This window comes from Lactuca saligna, chromosome 1, assembly GCF_052625555.1.
Source record: "Lactuca saligna cultivar CGN05327 chromosome 1, ASM5262555v1, whole genome shotgun sequence".
Taxonomy (NCBI): domain Eukaryota; kingdom Viridiplantae; phylum Streptophyta; class Magnoliopsida; order Asterales; family Asteraceae; genus Lactuca; species Lactuca saligna.
The window spans coordinates 117,329,469-117,338,195 of NC_136417.1; the positions used below are offsets into that span (position 1 = coordinate 117,329,469).

At 38.9% G+C, this 8,727-nt stretch overlaps 1 non-coding gene across 1 annotated transcript; it reads left to right on the plus strand.

The window, feature by feature from the left end:
* The first annotated feature begins 4,566 nt into the window (after window positions 1-4,566).
* On the plus strand, window positions 4,567-4,673 carry LOC145027905 (small nucleolar RNA R71). Its single transcript, XR_013675667.1, has one exon. It is a non-coding gene; the product is annotated as a small nucleolar RNA R71 (small nucleolar RNA).
* Window positions 4,674-8,727: the final 4,054 nt, after the last annotated feature.

The window sequence follows — 8,727 nt, forward strand, 5'->3', positions numbered from 1 at the left end:
GTGGAGTAAATGATGGATCGGGGACTGAATACTGCTCTTGGGAGATACTACGGAATTAAACATCCCGGAGGCAATGTTATGCCAAAAAGAATACCCCGTGACACCCTCCGCATATCGTCTAGCAGCCCCACTCAAAAACATGCCAAACTCGGGAGTCATAGCCTCCTGTCGATCATACAGTCCTACTCTCCAAGCAAACTCAACCAGGCTGCACTCCCGGTACTCTCCCCCCCCCCCCCCCAATCGAAATACCAATGCCTGTGGCCAATGTGGATCTTGGACCATTTCCTGAAATGTCACCGTTGCGAAAAACTCGACACAAAACTCCTTGTAGACCCGCTCTTGCACTCGGAACAGATTCTGCCAACCAGAACAGGTAAACAAATACCCATCTCTAATGAATATCTTTGTCAAGAACGGGCCCACCCGGTCTACGAGCCCTACTTCCTTCAATCTTGTCCAATTGACTGTTGGAGCAACTGCAATTTCCCTGTTGTAAAGCCACCCCAATCTGTTGTTCCAACGGGTCAAAACATCACGGGCCGTTGTTGCGGGAAAATTGTAAAAAGGGTGCAAACCCGCAACCCCAGCTGGAACCTCTCTTCTTGGAGCCATTCCTGCAAAAACACGGAAAAACAGCCAAAACAAATATCCACAAATTAAACATAGAAGAAAAATGAATTTTGTTCAGCCCCAGAATTCACGTCGTGAATCATGTAAGATTCACGTCGTGAGTTCGCAACCGTAGAAGGCAGAATCGTACCCATCGGGGAGAAATCCAGTCAAAATATCCTTGGGTTTTACTCCTATACTACTTCCAAACACTTAGCATGAACATTCAAAGGTTATTACGAACTGTAAAGAATTAATTTCTTCATTTAACAAACCCTAACCCTAAGTTCCTCTACTAGAGCAAAAATTAAACTTAATAATCAATAATTAGTACCTTTGTTGGAAGTATTACGTAAGCACAAGGAAGATTAGTGGATTTGTCGGCTAAAATCGCAGCAATGGGGACCAAGGGGGGGGGGACCAATTTCTGCTTCCACTTCGTGAACAATAAACAATTGAAAGGGTTTACTGGTTTCCAGGGACTTATTATGTGGTCCCGTACTTTTAAAAATTCACGTCGTGAATAGTGTCTGGGCTTAAGTTTGGGCCATGTACTCACGGACTGATCTTGGGCTTGCCAGTCTAATGGGTTAAGCCATATCATGGATTATGTGTCCGGTTCATTCACAATTCACATCGTGAACGGCTAACTATTCACGTCGTGAATTATGTCTGGAAAATCAACTTTTGACTTTGAACTAAGTTCTCAATTATTACTACTTCCGTTTTAAGGTCCCTACAATTTGTTCTAATAGAGTTGGATGACTTGATCTAAGTTTTTAAAACTAAAATGCAAAAAGAAAAAGAATTTTTTTTTCAAACCAAACTCGGGTTGCCTCCCGAGAAGCGCTTCTTTTTTTTGGAGTCTTGAGCTGGACTCCGTGCCTCCTACGTTGAGTCCTCGGAAGAATCCACCACTAGGATCTTTTGTTCCTTGAATCGCCTCTTGTAAGCTTGAACTCGCCTTTTATATGCCTTCTTTGAATTTTCTTTTTAACTTTCTCCTCTTCTTCAAGCTTGCGTTTTGTGCCCTTAGTTTCTTCCTTGCACCTCATCGCATCCTCCTCCACTTTCACCACCGGCTTTGTCACTCTTGAAGTGACCTCCTCTTCATCACTTGTCATCTCCTCATCCTCTTTGCTCACCCAAGAAGGTGGACTTTTGTAAGCTATGACTTCAACCAAAAATGGAACAGATGCTCTAGGTTTTGTTCTTTTGACTTGATGAACTGCCTTGATCTCTTCTTCCATAAGCTTCTCCAATTCTTCTAGTTCATTGTCTTTGTTAATTGTGAACACCTCTTCTTGAACATGTTCCTTTGGGAAGCCATCTTCTATCCCAAAAACTTCTTTTTCATCTCCAACTCTCAAGGTGAGCTTAGACTCGCGGATATCAACAAGAGCTCCAGCAGTGTTAAGCAATGGCCGGCCAAGGATAATTGGAACATCGGGATCTTCCTTCATATCCATTACTACAAAATCTATTGGAAAAACAAATTTTCCAATTTTTACCAAAATATCCTCCACTATGCCCCGGGGTTGTGTCACTGAACGGTTCGCCATGTGAATCATCATTTTTGTAGCCTTCATCTTCTGAATTTCCAACTTTTTATAAAATGAAAAAGGCATCAAATTAATGCTAGCCCCAGAATCAGCTAAAGTATTAACCTTCAATTTATTACCAAACTCACACGGAAGAGTGAGACGTCCAGGATCCCCCATCTTCTCTGGTGTCTCCCCAGCACAGCTTTTGAGCTTTGTTCACTTAAAACCACCTTAGACTGCTTCCTTAATTGCTTGCGAGTGTCTATCAAATCTTGCAGTAATTTTTTATGCTCGGGTGTTTTGGATAAGGACTCGACAAAGGGAGTATTAATCGGGATCCCCTTCACATGATTGACAAACTCTCTATGCTCTCACTCCAGTGGACTAAGGGTAGCTTGGGAAGGAAAAGGCAAAGGCGGCTGATAAACCGAACTAACTGTAGAATTTTGTTGTTCATGACGGGCCCACGTCGTGAACATATAAGGTTCACGTCGTGAATTCTAGAACTCAGCAGCTTCATGATTTTCGAGCTTGATCTTCTTCATCTTTTGATCGGGCTTCTGTGGTTCTTCTTCCAATGCTTCCAGGAACTCCGAGATGGCTTCTTCTTCGGTGTCTATGGCCATTACATGAGATTGGGTCTTCGTTTCGGTATTTTTCGGGGATAACTTCTCATGAACTAGAGTGGCTAGTTGACCAAATTGTACTTCAAGGTTATGGATGGAGGCTTGCTGATTCTTTATCAAAGTTTGTTGTTCTAGAATGGCAGAATTAGTGGCATCGTGTCTCTTTTCCGAAGCTTCCATAAATTTCATTAAAATGGTCTCTAGGTCGGGTTTCTTCTCGGCTGGTGGCTGCTCCTTTTGATAAAGGCCTCGACCTGTCTTCCTATACTTCTCTTCTTTTTGCTTCTTATACTCCTCATATGGCAGCCACTCCTTCTTCGGTTTCCTCCAGTCCTCATCAAACTTATCCCCACTAGAGTAGCACACTTGAACCTTTCTGTTCCCATATTCATCTACATTGCAGTCCTTTGTAAAGTGTGGACCATTGCATCTCTCACAACCCACTCTTATGGCATATATCGACTGGTCCATCTGTGTTATCCTGCGGTCCATATTATTCAGCATGGCCATGACCGCTGCTATTTCTTCAGTTTGGGCCCCTCCTCCGCCTTGGATTCCATCTTGCCTTGATGTGCACAAAAGTACTCACTAATTTTAATATTTATAACCTAACAAAATTAACTAACTATGCACTTATAGGTAGTGTACCTAGTCAGATTACAGTATAGCTTGGGTCAGTCGGGTGTCGATCACAGGGAACGGTGTTACTAATTAATTTACTTACTATTAAATTAACCTAATTTTTAACAAGTTTAAAGGGGGTTTTACCTGATTTTACAAGATCAGATGAACTTAAATTCAAATTCAATAATTAAAAACACACACTCTTGTTTAGTTTGAATCCACTTCTCCCTTATGGCTAACTAATGATTACGGATTATTAAGTTGGTTTTTAGTTGTATTAGTAATTTAGTTCTAACTTTACCAATAATTAACTAATTCATGTCAAACCATGTGTGTTCACACATAATTAACACAGAACTAATTATGAATGTAAATATGCTATGTAAGATTTGTTATATAAACGCAATTATGATCACAATACACGTTCTCTAGCACAACTAAGCTTTATTTATTCTAATTACTAACTAAGATTGGTCAATCCTTGCTCTAACAATTCAATGTTCACTAAATCATTTGGTAAACAGGTTCATGCAGTTTAATGGTCACTAAGCTACACAGAACATGCAATCAAGCAATTAGATAAACAAACAGTAGCATGCTAGGTTATACAAATCAAACACAAGCAAATTTTACCAACTAAACTTAATCCATAAACATATAACTATTCATAAGTTTAAAGCTTCATCTAGCTAAACAGGAGTAGCTAGATTCAGCTGCTCATCATAGCAACTAAACCAACACGGCTAAAAATAATGAAAGACATGTTCTTATTTAACCAAAATATAAACCTTTATGCTTTTTGATGTTGAAAACCTTCTTCCAGTACCTTTCTTTCGCTCCAAATCGTCTTCTAGAACTCCTTCCTTCTGCCCAAGGGTGCCTCTATTCGTAATGGTTAAGGATTTATATAGTTGCTGATATCCATAAATTCACGTAGTGAATAGTAAGAAATTCACGTCGTGAGTTGTAGATAACCATGCCCGTCAAGGATTCCTTCTTGCCTCGGGTTGTGGTATTCGTGAGAATGATTCGCGAATTCTTCAATTAGCTCCTTGACCTCCCTTGGATTTTTCTTTGTCAACGGTCCTTGAGAATCAAGGAGTTGTCTTGTCATCACATTGACCCCATCATAAAAGATTGACATCTCTTGCTGCACATTTAGGTCATGTTGAGGGCAATTTCTGAGCAAGCCCTTGTACCGCTCCCATGCTTCGTATAGTGACTCCCCCGGCTGTTGCTCAAAGTTGGCTATTGCCTTCTTGAGTTTGGCTATCTTGGATGGCGGGCAAAACTGGTCCAAGAATTTATCACGCATTTGAGCCCAAGTGGTGATTGTACCCGGTGGGAGTGCTTTTAACCACTCCTTAGCAGCTCCTTAGAAAGTGATGGGAAGCATCCTAAGCAAGACTGTTTTTCTGTTGACATTTAGGACATTGAAGTAGTCCGCAATGTCATTGACTTCATCAAGATGCTTAAAAGCATCCTCATGATCTTTCCCGAAAAATGGGATTTCCTTCAGGGTAGTCAATATGTGTCCCTTCAGCTCGAATGTGACAGTGGCAGGTATTGCGGGTTGGACTAAACCGGGACCCACATCTTCTCGGATCCGCTTCTTGTAAGCTCCCATGGACATTTCTTCAATTGCTGCCATCTCGTTCCTTGGCTCGTTCTCGGGTTCGCTCGTGTGTTCTTCAAATTCCGGCTCGGTATCGTATTCGGACTCGGTTTGGACGGGTGTCTGATCCAAGTGCTCAATATTGCTCTTGTGCCTCGCGGATGAACTTGACTCTCCTGTCTTCTTTCCTGACTTCCTTGAAAAAGCTGACTTCAATTCTTACAAGGGCGTCTTTTTCTTGTGAATTGCAGACTCGGGATCTTCAAGTGGTGGCACCAAGGGTGTGTTTAAGCCTCTGGTCATGAACTCCTGCAACTTGCTAAACTAAAAACGTAAAACTGGACTAAAATAAGAAAAACTAAAAACTGAAATCTCAGCTTTCACGCCGTGAGTTTATTAAAACTCACGTCGTGAACTCTGTGACAGAAACATAAAAAAAAATAAACTAAGCTAAGCTAGCAAAAATAAATAACCAATTAACCTTTTTGCAGATTTTATTCCACAAAAGGGGCGATTAATCTAATGCAACTAAATAAACTAATAATCTAAGCCGTTCCCCGGCAACGGCGCCAAAAACTTGATGTGCACAAAAGTACTCACTAATTTTAATATTTATAACCTAACAAACTTAACTAACTATTCACTTATAGGCAGTGTACCTAGTCAGATTACAATATAGCTTGGGTAAGTCGGGTGTCGATCACAGGGAACGGTGTTTTAATTAATTTACTTACTGTTAAACTAACCTAATTTATTAACAAGTTTAAAAGGGGTTTTATCTGGTTTTACAAGATCAGATGAACTTAAATTCAAATTCAGTAATTAAAAACACACACTCTTGTTTAGTTTGAATCCACTTCTCCCTTATGGCTAGCTAATGATTACGGATTATTAAGTTGGTTTTAGTTGTATTAGTAATTTAGTTCTAACTTTACCAATAATTAACTAATTCATGTCAAACCATGTATGTTCACACATAATTAAACACATAACTAATTATGAATGTAAATATGCTATGTAAGATTTGTTGTATAAACGCAATTATGATCACAATACACGTTCTCTAGCACAGCTAAGCTTTATTTATTCTAATTACTAACTAAGATTGGTCAATCCTATCTCTAACAATTCAATGTTCACTAAATCATTAGGTAAACAAGTTCATGCAGTTTAATAGTCACTAAGCTACACAGAACATGCAATCAAGCAATTAGATAAACAAATAATAGCATGCTAGGCTATTCAAATCAAACACAAGCAATTTTTACCAACTAAACTTAATCCATAAATGTATAACTATTCATAAGTTTAAAGCTTCATCTAGCTAAACAAGAGTAGCTAGATTCAGCTGCTCATCATAGCAACACAGCTAAAAATAATGAAAGACATGTTCTTATTTAACTAAAATATAAACCTTTACTCCTTTTGGTGTTGAAAACCTTCTTCCAGAACCTTTCTTTCGCTCCACATCGTCTTCTGGAACTCCTTCCTTCTGCCCAAGGGTGCCTCTATTCGTAATGGTCAAGGATTTATATAGTTGCTGATATCCATAAATTCACGTCGTGAATAGTAAGAAATTCACGTCGTGAGTTGTAGATAACCGTGCCCGTCAAGGATTCCTTCACCCGCATACATATCTTCTAGAACCAACGACTTATGTCCTGAATCCTTTAAGTCTCATGTCGTGAATAATCTTTTTCCAGATTTACTTCACTTTTACTCTTTTAATTCCCAAAGTTTCTTTCTTTAACGCTTTCAGTCCCCTTTTCTTCAAAATGTCTTCTTTTTGGCTGTAAATAACATTTAAGCTCATAAGTACCATTATTCTAAACAAATTACCGACTTTTTAATAAAAATGTACTTAAATATTGCCTAAAAATAAGTATAAATATGGCAATATCAAACCACATGAGACTTGAAATCATTCAAAAATACTCCTCCCATGAGTTTACGGCAGTAAATTCATGGGGGATGTGGCCTCCCAATCGTGAACTCACTTAAAGTGAGTTTTAGGAGAGTAAACTCCCTATCTAAGCCATACACACCCTTAAATGTTACCCGGGACACCCCTAACACTTAATCAAAGTGTTTTTCGCACTTTAGGATGCGTATAATTGTTTAATTAGTATTATATGTACTAATTGTATGAAAACATATGTTATCATATGTTAATAGGTCACTAAGTGTGTTCAAGTCTTTACTTGACACCGAGCACCCAATCGGCACCTTCGTTCGATCCACTTACAACAGGTGAGTTCATACCCCTGAATTAACCTTTTTAAATGTTTTTACATGTTTTATGGGGGGGGGGAATACAAGTTAAACATGCCAGTTATCATATCAATCACATGTGACTGATAACCCGCATGCACAAGGATTTATTACACTGTCAACTGTTTTACCAAGTATGATACTATAAATGGTTTTCTAAAATGTATTCACTTGTTCAAATCTCTTACTTATATTGTTTTATCAATGTTTCATTAAAACTTTTTTATGAAAGGTTTCCAAAGGATTTCTAAAGGTTTTCAAACTTATTTTACAAAAGAATACCAAGTCGTGATTTTCTTTAGTATAAAGGTTTTCCAAAGTTTTCATCAAGGTTTTCTTCCATGATTTGATACTCCTACTTGTTAGATACCACTGCTTCGTTATGCTTTTACTTAGTAATACACTTATACTTTTTAAACGCTTCTACTTCAAGAAATACTACTACGTCGTAAGCGTTCCTACTTCATTACCGCTTCTATTTCACGAACCGTTCCTACTTCATTTATCCTACTACTTCGTAAACGCTTATACTTTATTGACACTTACTTCGAGAAACGCTTCTACTTCTTGAAAAACTTCTACTTTGTTAACACTTCTACTTAGTTAAATGCTTCCACATCGTTAAAAGCATGCCTATACTTGTATGGTTATATAAGTGATGTTTAAAGGACTTAGGAAGGCTAGTCACCCTATTTCCTTTTCCTCGTTTGGATGTGGTCTGGTGGGATCGGATATCCATCCGAAGGTCGTTTAATCATTTATTATATATCATATATACATGTATAGACATGAAGGTTTACATCGGTCGGTTTAGTTATGAGTCTCTACTACTAGTCCAACACTTTCATCCGAATTCACTGTTTGGGATACATCTTCAGGACGCGGCCTTCTCCGTTGTCTAGTTGGTAACCAGAGTCTCTTGTAGGGAGAGCGGACATTGTGTGTGTAGATCTATACGGGATTGACACCCCCGCACCCTGACTGCTAGCTACCGTCCATGGCCTATCAAGCTAAGGGGTGATAAATGTCATACTTACATCGACGCTTGTAGGGCGTCAAGTACTCTAGTGTCGATTAGTATGGTTACGAGTATCCCCAAGTTACCTTATAATTCATGGTCTTAAGGTAACTGTATTTAACACTGTATGCTGGAAACACAATCTTAGAATTACACTGTTTTAGACCTTGTCAGCTGTATCTTTTATTTGATATTGAGTAGGGTCTGTATTCACTATTTTAGACCGTGCTAGCTGTATCTTTCATTTGATACTATCTAGGGTCTGCATTCACTGTTTTAGACCTTTCTAGCTGTATCTTTCATTTGATACCGTCTGGGATTTGTGTCTCCTTTTGTTAGACTGAGCTAGGCGTGTCGTTCAGTCGATACTCTCCTAGAGTCTATGATTCCTTTCACCTTAGTCAGCAGTCTTCACTA